Raw genomic sequence first — 18,602 nt, 5'->3', positions numbered from 1 at the left:
TAGGCCGTGATTACAGGAAGCACTTTAGTTCAGTACGAAACGAATGGTCTAAATAGTAGGAGTCTGTGATCATGGAGAAAAGGCTACCTTAGACCAGAGTTCTCAACCAGGGGGACCTTTGCCTCTAGCAGACAGCTGGAAACGTCTGCAGACGTTCTGGCGGTCACTACTCAATGGGAGATGGAGATACCAACATCTAGTGGGTAGAGGCCAGGGGTGCTGCTAAAAGTCCTCCACACACAGGACGGTCCCACAACAAAGGATTACCTGGCCCAGAATGTCCATAGTGCTTCTCTCAGCACCCTGATTCGGGAGCACAGGCTCCTGCTCCTGGTCCGCCACGGGGAGCTGTCCGAGGTGCTGGCGGTGCTTCCGTTGAGTTTAGAGCCCTTCAGAGCGCGAACAGCCGAGCTTGTGTGTCGGTCTCTGGTCTCTAGGCGTTTGCTGTGCTGCCGGAAGCAGGGGTCCACTTCATCCTCGTGACACCGAGGCTCCCTGATTCTGTGTGTTATGGATTTTCGGTTCTTGGGAGTGGGTAGAGAGCCACAGTACACAAAACAGCGAAACCAAACAGCACGTCAGTAGAGATTCCTCCGTGCACCCTCTTTGGTGTCGGTACGTTTCTCCTAGGCGGGTCCGTTGCTCTCTGATCATGCGACAGGCACTATCCTGTGGTCCAGGGGAAATGCTTCGTACGTGGGCATTCTTGACGGAGCGCCACAGACAGCGAGGAGGTGGGCACATCTTGATGGACGCTCCCTAGAGTTTCTAGGCAATTGGGATGGAACTGATGGGTTCACACTGACCATTTTTCTTGAAGGGAAGCGTCGCTTTTCCCTCAGCTGTGTTCTCAGAGCGGTGGACCCATCCCTGTGTCCTCCACCCTGCTTCGCTGTCGGTGAGGGTTAAGCGTATCCCGCTGGAAGCGGATTACTCTTCTCTCACTTGATTCCACCTGGGTGTCCTGAGGCATGGACCGAAGGAAAGGATGGCGCGGTGAATTCCTGGTGGAGAAATCGGAACTCAGTCTGAAGAAGTGAAAAGAGAAATGAAGGGGTGCGTCAGTCTGACGAACACTAAGCACCTTCTGTCAGGGGCTAGGGATGGATGCAAAAGGAAAAGGGTGAGGTCTGCTCCACAGAGAGCGTAGTAAAATCAGTATCTCGGGTCTTCTTCATCTTATTCACGTGAGTGGCAGATATATCATGACACGAGTTCATTCTTTCATTGAAGTACGTGGCCAGCACAGCCCTCAGGACAAGTGCATAGCCTAGAATGATGCAGGCATGGTTGCTGCCCTCCTGGCTTGTGCCATGTGGAGCATAAGGCAAGAGAGTAAACAGAGAGTGTGAGAAAAGCACAAAGATGGCCTTCAATCGACTCTGACCGTGGGGTTCGGGGGTATGGACAGGGCTGACTGCCTGGGGCAGATGTCGATCAATGATGAATTTTGAAACTTAAGAAATAATTAGCCAGGTAAAGATGACATGGAACAGAATCTAAGTCAGAGGGCCTGGAATAAACAAATTATTGATGTGTGAAATGATTTGGTGCCTGTGTGGTAACTACTATGGGTTTAGAAATTGCAGAAGTCAAAACTGGAGTTGGAAAATGAGAGAAATTTTAAGGATAGACTGAAGCCGAATGTTTGCTGTATAATCAGATGATAGAGGATTAGATACATAGATGATAGATAGATAGATACAGAGATACATAGATGCATAGATAGATCCATAGATAGATAGGTACATAGGGAGATAATAGGTAAATGGGTGAGTGGATGGATGGTTAGATGAATGGATGGCCTGTTAGATGGTTAGATAATAGATCAGTTAATCATGGTGGGTTCAGTCAAAATGGAGGACTGTTAACATGATTGATGTAGTAAATAACACCTAAGAGTTTATTATTGTGGTCCAATAATTGAGAACTGGTTTGAAGCAGGGTTATTAATGACAGAAAGGGGCAGGTTTTCTAGACATATCAAGGAAGTAAAATCGGTCACTTTATAATAGTCGCAGCTAGACTTCCCTCTCTCCCTTTGCGTTGTATGTTAGTTCTTTTTCTTAACTTCTCATCTCACATTTTAAAGCAAAAATAACTCGAGAGCATAAAAATCAAAAGTGCTCTTTCATTTTCTGCCAACCTCACTCAGACTTATATATATTTTGCCAACTTCCAAAGTAGTTTGGGCCCAGGAATGCTACTGCACAATTATTCCAACAGAAGCACAAGATGACGTAGTTGTTTTTATAAAGAGTAATGTCCACTGTACATTTAAATTACCGAATTTACATTTGTGGTGTTAATATTTGAGATTTGAATTTCTGACATTAAAACAATGCTTCAACAACGAGAAAGACTCATGCAGAGTGTGTACAGGATATTCAGTTTTAGTCGCACATAAGTCTTGTGGGAAATCAGGCATTTCAGAAAATTTTCCAGTAGATAGTAGAAGTAAAACTAGTCATTATTTTGAAATATGTCAAACGTTAACCCAGGAAAGGGTGGGCACGATAAAATAGCCAGCATTCATTAACTGTGGAACACTGCCTATCATGAAAAAAACTTATTGCGATTTAGGTTTTTTTCATGATTGATAGATTTTGGCAATTTTGAGGGTCAAGTTGAGCCCATTTGGAGCTGGATTTTTCTTTTATATTTAATAAGTAGCAGTTAATTTTTAAAATTGTAAATGCGCTGTACAGCATAGAGTGGCAGCAACGAAGCCACACTTTGAAATGGCACCTGCACCGGTAATAACTAAGGACTCATTGCAGGTACTGCAAAGTTAATTTTTGTAGAACTGGCAGGTAAAAGTTGAAAAGATCAGAAGATTTTCTGAGATTCTTTTTTGTTTTTACTTCTCTGAATAGTCAAAGTAGTTTTGAGAATACTTGTGATTCTCACAGAAAGTATATAAAACAGGCTAGCTATAGGCACACTTTCTCTCTTTAGCATCTTACCTGCTTTGGACTCTGTTTTTCCTGGCTCCACCCTCACTCAGGGTAGACGTTTTGCTACGAGTGTCACTATTTTGGGCCATTACGTCCCTCGGAGATCGTTCCGGTTAGAGCCAGCCCAGTACAGTTCTGGGTCTGATGACCAGATCCTGTTCATTTGGCCAGCCCCAGATGGTAACTGGGAGGTGACTTAGTACCCTGCTAGTAATGTGTGATGAAAGCTTTCAGAGTTTAAAAAAGTTTCAAACTTTGTCTCATACATCTGTTTCATCAGTGAATCGTCTTTCATTTAGTAATATTTATTGAGCACATATAATGTCATTCATGTACATTTTTCTTATTATGATATGAAACAGATGTGGAAAAGTGACGGTTTTATCCAGAGCTATATTTGGGGGCCAGCCAAGGTCGAAATAAACAGCTTATAAACCACAGTGCCACTTGGATTCACCTGGGCCTAGCGCTGTGCCACACACTGCGGGAGATTGAAGACACGTGTAAACCGTGATCTCTGTGCTCAAGGAGCTTAGCGTGCATTCCGTTTTGCAGTTGCTGAGGGAGAAAGAGATCCTGGGGTTTCAAGTAATTGGGAAAATCTTACATGCAGAAGGTCAGCCATGTGTGACCCGACGCCCGAGGCGGCAGGTGGCACTGAGGAGGGCACACGCGCTCCCGGAGGGGCACGGCCTGGGGACGGGCTTGAGTGTGGCTCGCAGGCCGCGCGCTGAGGACGGGGCAGTGTCACTGGCCGGCCCCTGGGAAGCGGAGCGAGATGGGGGGACTTGGGCGGGAAATGACAGACTGAAAGGGTGGCGGCGTCTCCTCGGCTAGGCTTGACCTTAGCGAGGGAGGGCGAAGGAATGTTTACGAACGGCTATGCTATTACTTTATCTGATAGTCGCTCCGATAGCGATGAGATTTGGCTTCACCCACAAAACGAGGGTGGTTCTGCGTTTTTATTTGGCTTCTCTGATCATGAAATTGGATCTCCACCAGCATGTCTGGAATTCGTGCTAGATTTTTTGGCAGGAGACTGGGAAGCAGTTTCATAGCCTAGTAACTGTCCTGCGCCTTCCAACATGACGGCTCTGAGTCACAAATGACTATTTCGATTTAAACTCATTAAAACTAAGTAAAATAGAAAAGCCACTCCTGGAGTTTCAGTTCCTATACTTCGAGTGTCCAGTAGCTGTATGGCGCCAGTGACTGTCACGGTGGCCGTCTCGGGGTGGCATTGGGAATAGGAGCAGTGCCATCATCACAGTGTTTCCTTGGAATTTACCAGAACATATGTTAGTAGCTGCTTTGACTTTCTCGTGACAGCGCGCGTGTAAGCATGGAGATCGGATGGCATTCATGTGCCGAGACTTCAGCTGGATTACCTAATTGTCGATTCGTTTATCAACATAACAAATGTGTACTGAGCGCTCGCTGTGCATCAGGCACCACGCCGGGCTTTGGGAAGACAGCAGGTGACTCAGGTAGAGCCACGTCTTCAGGGAGGGCCAGTCTAATGAGACGCACATTTTCGTCACGTCATCACTCAAGCAAATGTAAAATCCCAACTTTGGTGTAAAAAGAGGGATGTGATTCCCCGAGAGGATGGCTGCTTGACTCAGCACTCAGGGAACCTTCCGTCCCTGTGGATGCGACATGGACTCTGAAGGTCGCGAGCACGATGGCGCAGGAGGGGTGGGGGCGGACAGGGGAGACCGTTTTAAGCAGAGGGAGCAACTTGCATTAAGTCTTTCTGGAGACGGACAGAACGAGACTCTTCAGTAAGCTGAAAGGGATCTGGGCCCAGTCCCGTCTTTGACCGTAAACTCAGCCTTGCGAGGTCGGTCTCAGCAGCGCAGGCAGAGTTGGGGCTGAGCGGCGCATCCCGTCCAGCGAGGAGCGCTCGGGTGTGAAGTCCAGCTCGGGACGCTGGGCGTTCGGGTTCCTGTATTCCTGAACCGGCCTTGGCGCTGAGGCTGGCCGTAGCCCACAGGTAAGGGCAGGTACTTCCGGTCATGAATTAGTCAAAGAAGCAGACACTTCCTAGCAATTAAATACTAACCGCTTTCTTCACCAAAGCCTTTTCTCACTGTGGTCACCTCTTTACCTTCCTTGCCCTGATCAGTCTTCCTGCAAAAGATAATCCAGTTTCAAGTCCTGTTAAATTACTACCATCATCAATGAGGAAATAAGCCCCGTGGAACAGACTCTGGAGTGGAAAAACACATTTATACTAATAATCCAAAAGCTGTACTGTGAAATTAGGGTATAATACTAGGATTACTGCGGTTAACCTCCCGTGCTCTGCAGTGGAAAGTCACGGAGACGGAGCGCTCTGCAAACTCATCGACACGGCGTTTCCATGGTTGCTCAGGCAGATAAAATGCAGCTCCTGGCGAAAGAGTAAAGGTGACATTGGGACTCGTTCAAAGCGAAAGCAAAATTGTGGTGCAGCAGTTGCTCACAGAACAGCCTTTTAAAGAACAAAGCGGTTTTCAGATGCTCAGTCATTGGGATTAAATTAACACGACACCGAGCGATCCCTCTGTGATGTGCAGCGCGTCCTGTGCGGGGTGGAGAAACGCGGGGGGCATGAGAAAACTTAAGACTTCATCGAGATTCCAGGAGTGCCGCAGATCCAACTTGCTCGCGGTGATTCGACGTGACTTGACATTCCACTCTGGAAATGCCGAATGGCAGACGCCAGGGACAGTTGAGGCCTCTCACCTTTACCAGCCCCCTCCTCCACGTCTGGGGCCCCCTCAAACCGCTTCATCAAGCAGCGCGCTTTATTTGACGTTGTTGTCCCCACCATCGATGGCGTCGCTCCACGGACGTTAGTGAGTGAGGGGACTGCGCGTGTGTCGTCTCTAAGTGTGGCACGCAGGGAGTGAGCAAAACATGTCTTTCGCTTTGAACATGCACACAGTGTCTTACTTAAAGGCATAAATGTAACACCATGTGGGGTGTTCTCTCTCACCGTCCTCCTCAGTGCATTCTCCAAGCCCCCGTCCTCCCTCTGTGCCTCTGTCTGCCATGTTCTGCCAGGGCGAGCACGCCAGCAACTTAGTATGTGTCAGCCCAGTTTGGTGACTGTATGTAGTGTGCATGTATCTGTGTGTATTTTTGACTATATCTTTGTGTATGTTGGTTATCGCCTTATATAAATGATAACAAATTGTATCATACACAGCTCTTAGCATTCTTTCTCATGACTTCCTGGGACAACAAGACAAAATCAAACCCCTCTTTCGCTGTCACATGATGGTATTTATTTGCCGTGAAAACTTAGGGAACAGTTTCATTTATACCAACATGGTATATTCTTCTCCTAATATAAACATGTAAACAGTCTTATAAACTCCTTTTGGTGCAGCTCAGCAAAATATATGTGATGAGATGTTATAAAAAGATATATTTTTCATACATAGATAAGCTGACGATAAAGCAGATGACTCAGAAGCCAGAAATGACTTGTTTCTGGGTGACCTGAAGCCTTAATTTTAACATGTCACATTCATCAAGGACAGGGAGACAAAGCCTTGTGCCTAAGGAATAGAAAGGCCGCATCACAGACCTCAACAAAAAGCCGGGTCCCCGAGGGGCGGTGTGCTCGACAGTAAACCAGACGAAACCGCGCCCTTAGCACTGGATTGTGGGTGCGCGTCTGTCTTGGCAGCATCGTCTCTGGTAATTGCAAAAGGAAACAGGAAGCATGCGAATTTCAGGAGATGCATAGTAGCTGTGTAAACCCAAGCAAGAATTTAGTTTGATGTAGCTGTGGATGGAAGGCCATGTACGTTTGACAGAAGCAAACACAAATTGTTGCTAAAAAATGCACCAGTAACCGAATATTTTTTTAAAAATGTTCACAGTTAGAATTCCTACAAATATGAATTTGCAAATAAATAGGTATATAAATAATAAGGAAATAAAGCACTCAAAGTCAGTGGAAGCAATGGCTCGGTCCCACGGGACGTGTAGCTAGTAGGACGTTCAGTACAGAATATAAAATAAGTATGTTTAATCTTTTTAAACACCGGAAAGATGATATGTAAGAAGTAAATGTTGTATTGTGAAAAATAACCAGGGATGTATAATTTTAAAAAATAAATTTGAGCTATAGTAATTAAAACACAAAACTCCCTGGATATGTCAAACATCATATTAAACACAGTTGGAAAAATAATTTATAAACCGGAAGAGACATAGAAATTACTCAGGGTAGAGTTTAAAGACAAGAAGATAGAATGTGAAAAGAGATCAAAACCCAAAGACCAGAACGACACGCTCCAAGGTTGGTCACGCGCCATTCCAGAAGGGCAGACGGAGAGAAAGCAAGCTCCAAAGAGAAACTTCAGGAATACCAGGATCGCTGAGAGAGATCTGGCCTCAAATTCCCAAAGTTCAAAATATTCAACAGCGTAAATCAGTACTTACCCAAATGAGAGTGAAATCACAGAACTCCAATGAGGGAAAAAACGCCCGGAATTTAAAGGACTATAGTAAAACAGACGACTTGAAAAATGAACAGAGAAGAACTGAAAATGTGGTTTTTAAAAGCAAATGAAAGCGAGATGACAGTAGAATGCTGTCAAGATGCTACGAGAAAGTAACGTAACCCTAGCAGCGCATCTGTAGGGGAGGGCGCCGTTAAGAGCTAGTGCCCAGTACAAACGCGTTCAGACAAATAATGATAGAGAAACGTCTGCTACCGATAGACCTCGCTGAAGGAACTTTTAGAGAAAACATTTTGGGAAGAAGAATCCAGAGGGCGGAATTAGGTATGAATGAATGAAAAGTTTGAAAAAAAGTTTGTTTAGTATCAGCAAATACCAAGTTGTAAAACAGTCATCATAATGTCTGTTTCGTGGATTTCAACAGTCAGGACTGCACTGAATTTTCGGAAGTGAATTAGAACTGAATAGTAATGAAAATATATCAAAACTTATAACTAACGCAATATTTTGATGAAACTTTATTGTTTTACTGCTAATATTATATAATAACACAAATAAATATTGAAAATTCATGAACTAGACATTCATGTTAATAGAGATATATGAACAGTTCCAGCGTCGTCTCAAAGAGCAGAAGTGCACGAAAAATGGAAGGTGAAATAGAGAAGAAATGCAAGGTCAAGGTTCTTTGTGGCGTTTAGTCAAGTTAACAAACCTGTGAGGTTAATGAATGAAAGGGAGGAGCCAGAAATAAACACCGTCAGGAAACATATGAAAATATGCAGAGAAAGCCGCACGTGTGCCCAGCGTCAGCACAAGGACAGAAACGAGGCGCTGGAATCTCGCGTCGGAGGCCGTGGTTCGTGGGGCTCGTGCGCGCGCGTCCCAAGCAGAGCGAGCTTCCGTTCCGGGCGTCTTTGTCTTTTAGAAAAGTTTTCGCTTACGGGAAACTGGAGCAGATAGTGTGGGGACTCCCGTTATGTCCCCCTCTCCATGCAGTTTTCCCGACTAGTACATGTTGCATTTTCCACAATTAGTGAACCGAAAATAATCCATCCTTACTAACTGAAGCAGTCGCGCACCGCGTAACCATGTTTCTGTCGTGACGAGCCACATGCATGACGGTGGTGCCACAGGACATGACGGAGCTGAGACAGTCCTGTCTCCTAGGGACACCGTAGCTGTCCTGATGTCACAGCACAGCGCGTGATGTGTTGGTGGCGATGCTGGTGTGACCTGACCTGCAGCATCGCCAGCCACACCAGTTGAGCGTGTGCGGTTCCGTGCGACGCAGGGCGCGTGATGGTGGTGAACGGCCGTTACTGGCCACGTGTTTCCTGCACCGGACTTTCGTCATGATTTCAGCGCGCACTCTTTCTGCTCATAAAAAGCGAAGTTTGCGGGGTCTGTCCGCTGCGGGGCGCCCTCACCTAACACGGCTCGGTCCTGCGACTTCAAGCAAAACGACCTTTAAGGAAACCAGTTTTGCTGTAGATTCACTGACACAAGCAAGAGCTAGAATCCTGTACGTCATCACCATTCTAAGGACGTGACACCGAACAGAACCACGTTACTGGAGGACATGCCGTGTGCCATGTTCCCCCGGCACCGGCCTCACTCATCTGGCCCGGTGTTCGCCGCGTCTCTCGGTGGCTCCGTTTTTCTCTCGTGCTTGATTGAAACGTGCTTTCCAGGCAGGTAGCCCAGGAGCGACGGGCTCCACCACACAGCCCGGGTGGGCCGTGCGCGTCTCGTGCGTGCACGTGCCTCCGTGATGTCAGAGTCACTAATGACGCATTTCTCAGAAAGTGTCCCCGGCATTAAGTGGCCCGTCACCGCAGAGTTTATAGTAGGGTCCACTCTGTCCAGTTCCGGGCCGAAGTACGTTCCACAAATATAACGTGTTATTCGTCAACATCTTTGGCTCTGTTCTCTCAACCAGCATTGGGTTTTTCTGCTACTGAATCGCAGCTCTGCTTCCCCTCTCGGTGATATTTTGACAAACTTTTCATCTCTAAATAGGTATGGAAATTTCCTTCAGAAAAACCACAGTGCCGTTAACACACCTAACAGAGTAATGACAATATTTGGACATTTAAACAAATTACACAAAAGAGTGATTAGCTGTAATGACGGAATAGAAGAGGAACAGATTTGCCAAAATGCACTGAATGCTGCTTGCCTCAAAATGACTGAATAATGGTACTTTTCTATTAAGTGATACTTGTTACCTCTATGTCTCTTTTTTTTCTATTTTCACTAAAAGCAAATTTTACTTTCCCTTCGGGAAGTAAAATCTCTTTGTCCCAAATGGGTATCAGAGCCTGCGTTACCGGGGGCGGGGTGGGGAGCTGTGGGGGACGCAGATGACGAGGCGGCGTCACTGGACACGAGGATGTGCCGGTCAGGGTCGGCCGACGTATTACTGTCATATGGGTCTTTTAACAATTGAAATTAGTCAACGAGTAACAGGACACGATTTTCTCGCACTTCATACTTCACATTTTATCTTTTACCATTTACATACTTGAAGGTCATAGACACGGTAAAGAATATTAAATGGAAATTAAAACTATCTCCTGCAGATCATTCGGGCTAATGAAAATGCTGCCTGGGGTAGCGTTAGAGGGACTGATCATGGATATTCGAAGCACGTCGCTGCATTGTGATGTGCAGTGCACTCTTCCTCCCGCCTTTACTGCTCATGGCTATTTACTTTGTCGTGATAATGTTCTTGGATGAATGCTCTTTGATTATAGTTCAGATTCCTCCTTTCAAATTTATATACCAAATCAGAATGTGTTATTAGTATCAGGGTTTAGGAGAAGCAGACACTTTTTTTGCAATACTTTCTATTTATTTTTACATACATGTGAATTCTTCTCTACACGTTACCCTAAAATTGGACCAAACTTTTTAAAAAGGCAATTTTTTAAAATGACCATCACAGTTCTCGGCATCAGGAGCAAACTCGTCACAGACTGCAAGGTGAATTCCTGTCTTCCTCCGTGTCGAAGCCCTAGGACAGGTTTCGCGGTGCTTCGTGAAAGTAACTCAAGTCATTTCCAAATGCACTCTGGACTCTGGACGTTCTCAAGAGCGCCCTTTATTCTGTGGACCTGCGTCTTTCCTGTCTGGCCGGAGCACCAGGCACCGTGTCAGCAAGATCTTGAGGCACAGTGACGGCCTGACCGCTCCCACCACCATGTCCCCGGCCCTCCGGAGGACAGAGCTGAGTTGCCACTGAGTTTGCAACATGTGCTCCGTCCCAAAGGACTGTTCTTCCGCACAAGTCGTTTAATTCGATCTTTCCTTCCACTGCTAATTGACTGCCGACTGATGCTTCTGCCTCGTTTTGCCAACCAGCTCTCGTAGTTAGGAGTCCTGTTCAGTCTGGATTTTTGTAAAGTTCAGTTGAGATGTACAGTATCTAATTTCTTGAAATTCAAATGCTAATCCTAGGAAGGTTCTGAAAATAGATAATGGTACTTGACTTAATTTCAGAACATCTGAATATTCAATTAATGATATCTATTAGAAGGCGAAATTTTTGCCAAATATAAAATTTCTTGATGTATTTTTTATTCAGTCATAGAAATGAACCACCCTGTTCTACAGTACGTGGAAAAACGACAGTGAGTCTGAATTTTTATAGAGCACACAGTAAGCCAGGTATATTGCTCCTCTTAAAATAAACTCCGTGGATGTGTGAGCACTTAAATGTAAATTCTTATTTCTGGTCAGCAGGGCACAACAAATGCTGCGCTTTAGTCACGTTCTGAAGAGCAAACATTAAATAAAACACATTTTGAAAAGGCAGCTTGCAACAAAATGGAAATAAAGCGCACCAGACCTTTCTGTCCTGTAAACTCCAAAGCAGTCACCTCTAGAACAAACATCTGGCCAAGAGAGAGGTTTGTTCTGTCTGAGGAAATTGGCCTAATGCCTGAGCCAGCAGAGCAGGCCGCCGAGGAATTGCATACTGCCTTTGGCTCACGCGCCGAGCTCTAAATAAAAAAAGAAACAGCTTAATCAACCTTAGCTGGACCCTTCTCTCGGCACTGGAGAATTTCATCTATTAGCTGTGCCCTCCCCGAACACGAAGGGCGTGGAGCGCCCGCGGGGGGTCCGTGTCCCTGTCCTCCAGGGCCACCGCGTGTGTCCCGTGCTTCTCTGCCCTTCTGCTCTGCATGTTCGTGGGTCAAAGGCGTCTTAGGGAGGGCATCTTGGCCGTCCCTGCAGCGTGGTCGCTGAGGTCCCAGCCATGCGTCACTGCCCTTGGCCTTCCCTCCACCTTCCCTACAAGAAGTCGCGGTGCCGGGTGCCAGCGCCGAGGTCGCGCTCCGCCCCGCCGCGAAGCAGGCTTGTGCTTCAGGCTCGAAGACCCGAGTGTGCGCCCAAGCCAGGCTCGGTGACCGTCAGGGCGGCGGTCAGCCGCAGGGACGTCGCAGGCCGGTGCCGAGTCCGCGGCGCCCCGGCGCCCGCAGCCAGCGTTCCACGTTAGGCGGTTCAGTCGTCCGTAAACTACGTTTGGATGTTTGGTCACCTCTGTCTTTCCTTACAGCGCGATTTTAGACATGAAAGCTTTAGCACTGCGAACTTTATCTAGTGCTCAGGGCCAACTGCCAGGGGCGGAAAGTGCCGGGGCCGTGGCGAGCGAGGTCGCGGGTCCCCCTCCCTCAGCGGGGCGCTGAGGCGATTCGAGTTCGCAGCCACGGGCAGGGCGGAGGAAGGTCCTCGGGGAGCAGTTTCTGTTTCTCACTTAGCCGCTTAGTATCTTCGCGTGGACTCTCCATGGTGCAGCCCTTCTGGTCCCTGTCTTCCCCCTCCGCATGCTCTGTACCAGTTTCCGATGGCTGCTGTGACACGTTACCTTCATCACATGGCTTCCAGCAACTCACGCTTATGCCCGGACAGTGCTGGGGGTGGGATGTTCCAAGTCCCTGTCATTAGGTGTGATAGTTACATGGGCCAACTTGACCGGGCCACGGGGTGCCCAGTATTTGCTCAAACGTTGTTCTGGGTGTTTCTGTGAGGACGTTTTTGATGAGATTAACGTCGAAGGCAGCACATCCTGTAAAGCGGTTTTCCCTCTCCGATGCGGGTGGGCCTCGTCGGATCAGTCGAGGGCCCGCGTAAGAGCGTGCTTCCCACCCGGTGGCCTGTGGCCTGCACCTGCTGCGTCGGCTCTCCTGGGCCGGCTCTCCTGGGCCTCTCGCAGGTGACAGGCGTGCAGTTCCAGGTGGCTTGATCAACAGCGGGAAAGTGATTACGAGGTGATGGGACCACAGCAGCTGGCACCCTGGGAGAGAGCAGGCGAAAATTCATTCTGAGAGGTGACACTATTAGAGCCCTTCGTCTTGGCTCCTTGTTCCTTCGAAAACATCTGTCTTTTAAAAAATAACCTCTTCTCCCTGCCCCCACCCCACTGACAATCTTTTTCTGTTTCTCTGGCGCACAGGGGGACAGTTATCATAACTTTGGCCGCATGGTCCAGGACGTTGCTGCTGACAAATGGACATCTGTGTGCCTGGACCCCAAACTAAAAATCGTTAGAAGCTGTCGTTTAGCTCAGTTCATGTGGTGCGTCGGCCCAGTCAGCTCTAGCATCAGAATAAGGGCCCGTTTAACAAGACGGTTCCTCATCCACCGTTAGGATTGGCCAGGGGGACGGAACTGGGAAGGGACCGGCACACTGGCGGGGCCGAGGCTGGGGAGACACACCTGTAGGTGTCCTCCCATTTTATTCTTGAAAAAGCAAGAAGGATCTTTTGGGGGCGGGGCAGAGAGAATGCTTTGCAACTGGTAATAGAATTTTTCATAAAAATGATTCCTTTACTATCTGTAAAATAGGTAAGCGCTATTATTTTTATAGGTGGGGACATCAGAATTCAGAAATGTTACATGACATAAAAGTCACTGACGCAGGTCTTGTACCTTTAAGGTTATCATCCCTTTCCTTAAGTGACCTTGGGAGAGAGGAAGCAGCGCTGGATGGAGCGTCGGGAGGCCTGGGCCTGTGTTCGTCTGCTGTCACCAGCGGTCATCCTGGGAAGCTACCTGAACCCCTTTATTCTCCAGTCCCCTCCTCCGAAGTGGGGATAAAAATTGCTTCTCCCCAGGGTTAATGTTTGAAGTTGAACGAGATAACTTAGTAAGTCCCCGTGTGGTTGGAATTTAGGGGACGGGGAACATCCCAAAGGGCCTCAAGCTCCCGCCGCCAACCCGGGACCCGTGTTTGTGTAGCCCAGTGGACGCGTGGGCCCCCTCCCAGGTGAGATTTCTGTGGGGTGCCCTCTTCGCCACCCCTCGTAATGAGCCGGTGGCAGCGACGCCCTGGAAGCGGAGTCGTGCGCGGGGCACAGGTGGTGCGAGCTTGTGTCGCGGGCGTAGCTGTGGGGAGACGGTGTCCAGTATTCTCGTGACTCTCCGCACCGCGCCACGCTGTGCACTGGGGGTTTGGAAACGGCGTGGGGACGTCTGCCTGCACAACAGACGGACGTGGCCCCCGCCGCCTGGTGCCTCTGCTTCCCCTGCCCGGAGGAGCGGGTGCGTGCTGCACTGCGGGATGGTTGGGCGTTAGGAATGACCTGGGGCGGGGCTGGTTAGAGCCCCAGGGGAGGTGTGCTGTGGGGGGCCCTCTCCAAGCCGCTCCCTGCGGAAGCTGCCAGAGGACAGGAGGGTTACCCCCAGGGCTCACGCAGGAGCTCACAAGGAGTGGCCTCACAAAGCTGCTTACACTGTGTAACCTGTTTGCTTTGCATTCTCGCTGAAGCGTTTGAGTAACATTTTCCTCTCTCTCAAGGGCAGCGATGATTGCTATTTGATTAAACATGCCAGCTGTGTTTTCTTGCCTGGTGGAGCTGAGTCAGATCAAATCATGCGCATTCTTTCTATAGAGAAAAGTAAAGGCTAATTCTTGAACTAATGTTTTAAACATTTTCTAAACTCACTCGTTAAATCATTAAATAAAAACAAAGATAATAGACCAGTCAAAATTATGTAAAATATTAGTAGTAATTGTACAAGTTTTTGAAAGCTGAGAACATAGTAAGTACTTAATAGATTCATAAACTTATAATATTGAAAAACCTTGATATTTAGATTTTTAAAAACATCTGGTTGGAAAAAATATGAAATTAACAGTGAAAAATCTTAATTCTTTTTTGAGATCTTAAAATATTTAAACGGTCGAGTTTCTTCAGTTTTCACTCAATCGTTTTGTTGTCTTGTTGAGCTGGGGTCTCCGACCCCTGAGCAGCAGACTCATACCAGTCCTGGCCTGTTAGGAACCAGGCCGCACAGCAGGAGGTGAGCAGCCAAGCCAGGGAGGCTTCTTCTGTGTGTGCGGCCGCTCCCCAGCTGGCATCACCGCCTCAGCTCCGCCTCAGCTCCACCTCAGGTCATCAGGCCTTAGATGCTCACAGGAGCGCCGGTCCCTGTGCCAGAAAGGTTTGGGACCGCTGCTGTAGACAATACATTTTATAAAAGAAATGGAAAAACTGCGTTCACACCGAGTTGGTATGCAGTGAGGTAGCCCATCTCATATACTGCTGATTGAAATCACAGACATTTTGACTTGTCACGTCAACTCTTAAGAGGTGCTTCTAGAGCTTTCAGTTTCAGAGAAGCTGGAGTGTGTTCCACTTTACACGCCCTGCTGATGATAGCTGAAAATCCTGGACCCGATGCGTGAGGCCAGTCTGATTACATACTTGCATAATTACATCACGGAGCAAAAATTATGCCTCTGAGCCACCCGCAGCCGAAGAGCCAGAGCGCCGTCTATTGCGTTCAAAGCGACTTGCCGCCCCGCCTGGACCCCACCTCCTTGCCACCGCTCGGCATGTCCTGTCTTCATCAGCGCCGCGTGGAGCATGTCAGCTGAGCTTCCAGCACGAGGAGTCCCTGGTTTCCGAAATAAGTTAGAAAAACCTCAGTTCTCAGTTAAAACGGAACATCAGTTAGGATGCTGTTCAGCTTTCCGCAGGAAGGAAGGCTTTCCGTCAATCAAGAATTCCTCACAGTCTTTTTGTTCTTTTCCTCGCGTTGTTCGGATGCCATCCAATTAAAAACGGGAAATGTAGGTGGCTACGTGAGAAGCAGTTAATTCCAGGTTCTGTAAATGGTACGTTTTAAGCAGCTCGCGATGTTCATGTGACTGTAGCAGATTTTGAGATGGATGTTCCAGCTCGATTCAGACACAGGCGGTGTTCTCTCAGATTTTACTTCACTCTAGCTGTTGCTTTGGCAACCGGCTGCACACAGGTGTAAGCCAGGGCCCCAGGCACAGCTGTCCCTAGCTCGCTCTCTGCCCCAGGAGTTTGCTGCTGCTGTGTCCTGGGGTGCGCAGGTGAGCGCTGGCCCTCCCATTGCGTCCTGGGGTGCGCAGGTGAGCGCTGGCCATCCCATTGCTTCCTGGGGTGCGCAGGTGAGCGCTGGCCGTCCCGTGCTCGGAGCAGGCGGTGGGAGGAGCATTCCGAGGGGCGCTTCCCACGACCCCTGTGGGCGTCCCCGGTGGGAATAAGCCCCAGTTGCCCCGAGCAGCTCACGTCCGCCATCCTGCCTCAGCTTCTACACTTTCCCGGTCTCACTTTGTCCATCTCCCCCACTCCACCCCAGGCCCCGTCCCTTGGGGTCACTTTGCCCAGCAAGTCCCTTGACACCAGCCCTCATCTCTGGTTCTGCTTCGAGGGAAGAGGGGGTGGGACTTAGGCCAAGGCACATCTCATAGGAGTGATTTCCACCTTCTCCGAAATGTTCCAAACGTGAGGGCTTTGTCTGGACAGAGCTAACATAATTTGTGGTGAGTGGCTACAGGGCAAGGCTCGAATCTTCGTGCCGAAACGTGTTGTAGTGACAGTTGTCTAAATAGCGATGAATTTGTCGCACGCATGTGTATGTGTGTTACCATTGTCTTTGTGCAAAGCAGTCAGTAAACCTAGTATTAAATCAAATTTGTGTAAAAAGACAACGCTTTTTATTGAACGAATCGTCATTGCACACGTGCTCTGCGCTGCACACCGTGCGAAGCACAGGAGTTAAAGACATGGGAGCCTTCAGTGGTTCCGTAGCTGACCAGGAAAGGGGAGTAAACCAGGGCCTCTAATGCAGCGGCTAGGTCCCTTGTCACCGGGGGGGAGACTGTTGGATCGCCGAGGATGTGCACCCATGGGTGTATGAGGGAGAGTTTGTGAGAGAAAGGGGCGTTTTGGTAGAGCTGTGAGCGGCAGTGACAGTAACAGGAACACACAGTCATTCTGTGTGAGTTTCGTGCTGTCCGGGGTCATCGGCTTTACGAACAGTCTGAGACAGTGGAACCTACTAACACCCCCTTCTGTCAGATGTGGAAGGCGAGACCAGCAGAGGCCGGAAGACCTGCCTCACAGGAGGCAGGATTTGCCCAGGGCACAGAGGGACGCAGAGGGACCGACTGGCAGAGGGACAAAGACACAGAGGCCTGTCAGCGCCCTCTCCTGGGGTAAGCTGAGGCAAACGCTCCTTAAGTGCAGGACCCAGGAGGGCCCTAGGGCAAGGGCTGAGGGGAAGCCAGGGCCAGGCCTCGCGGAGTCTTGTCTGTGACCCCGAGCGGCGAGGAAGCTCTTCGGACAGGGGAGGAGGTGGGAAACCTTCGAAGGTGGTGTGTTCATTCCGTTCCAGAAAGCGATGCAGCCAGCTGTGCAGCGGCTGTCAAAGCACAGGTGATGCGGGTGCTAACGGCCCCCCAGATCTGAGGCCTGAACTGCTCGCGGTGACACCCAGCTTTGCACTCGTGCTGATGCAGTGGGCACGGCCCAGGTCTGAGAGTTCAGGGCCACGTGGGAGCTGGCCACCGGGGCCGGGTGGGCGCCCAGCCCAGAGACCTTCTGGCCTCGACTCTCTGGGTAACCTTGGGTTTGGACTAAGAGCTTTTCAGCGTGCCGTGCTCCCGAAATGGGTATAATTAAACTCGTCACTCAAGGGCACCGTGTGATTTAATCACTTAATATTAAGTAGAGGTCTCTGAGACCCTTAAGCAGAGCACCCTGCACAGATGCAGAATGTCATTAGAAAGGCAGGATCGGGCGTCTTGCTGAGCCCTGAGCGAGACACTCTCCCTCGTCCCCACGGGATGCCGCCCTGTGCGCTGGGACTTGGGAAGCACTCCAGCACATGGTAAACGCGTTTTAAAGGCATATAATTCTGGTGTAAGTTGAGACATTAACAAAAATGCCATCCGACATTCGTGCCTGACAGTGGATAACATTAAAACTTTTTAGACATGTAATTTATTTAGAAACAGCCTCATATACACCTTTTATTCGGCAGTGATTCATTCCACAGTAGTGTTTGGGAGATTTGGAACATGTCACATTCCTGCGCTCTCGGAGTAAATTTGTTTTCATAGACCATTCAATACATTTTTATTTATCTGTGTATACACATGTAGTGATTACAGATATCTCTCTGCAAAATTCAAAATACTTCACACACTTAAAAGCGAAGGCTATATATACATAGACATATATATATACACATGTATATACATACGTGTATATATGTATATTCTCGACTGCTCTAATATATTCTTAAGTTAGACTATGTATATATATATCAGTGCTTCCAGAAACACATATGTGCTCGACGGCTCTAATATGTTCTTGTTAGACTATATATATATAGACTATAGATCTATAGTCTATAGATCTATAGATCTATATCGATATAGATCTATAGATCTATAGACTATAAATCTATAGTCTATAGATATATATAGTCTAACTTAAGAATATATTAGAGCCGTCGAGCACATAGGTGTTTCTGGAAGCACTGATGAGAAATCTCACCGGGGAAGAAAACCCTCCCCCGAGATCAGAGCCTGACCCGCGGGAGGAGGGCGCGGTGCAGAAAGCGCCCGCCCGCCCGGCTCTCCGCTGCCTGCCACATGGTTTATGCCTGTGCTGAATAAGTAGCTCTATGTACGCAGATGATTGCAGATGTATCATCTGCAACCTCTGTTTCGAGAGAAAAATATAACTTTTCCCTGGCAATTGGAGGAGCTGTGTTGTACAGTGTTGTGTCGTGAATTACAATAAAAAGTTGAAGTACAAAAACATATGTCTCAGTAATGCTTCCGAGAGCCATGCTGCCTCTCAGGGAGGGTCTGACGTTTATGGGTCTGCAGCACACAGACGCTCCACGG

The sequence above is a fragment of the Pteropus alecto genome, unplaced genomic scaffold (genome assembly GCF_000325575.1).
Source record: "Pteropus alecto unplaced genomic scaffold, ASM32557v1 scaffold53, whole genome shotgun sequence".
Lineage (NCBI taxonomy): Eukaryota > Metazoa > Chordata > Mammalia > Chiroptera > Pteropodidae > Pteropus > Pteropus alecto.
This window is presented reverse-complemented; position numbering follows the sequence as displayed.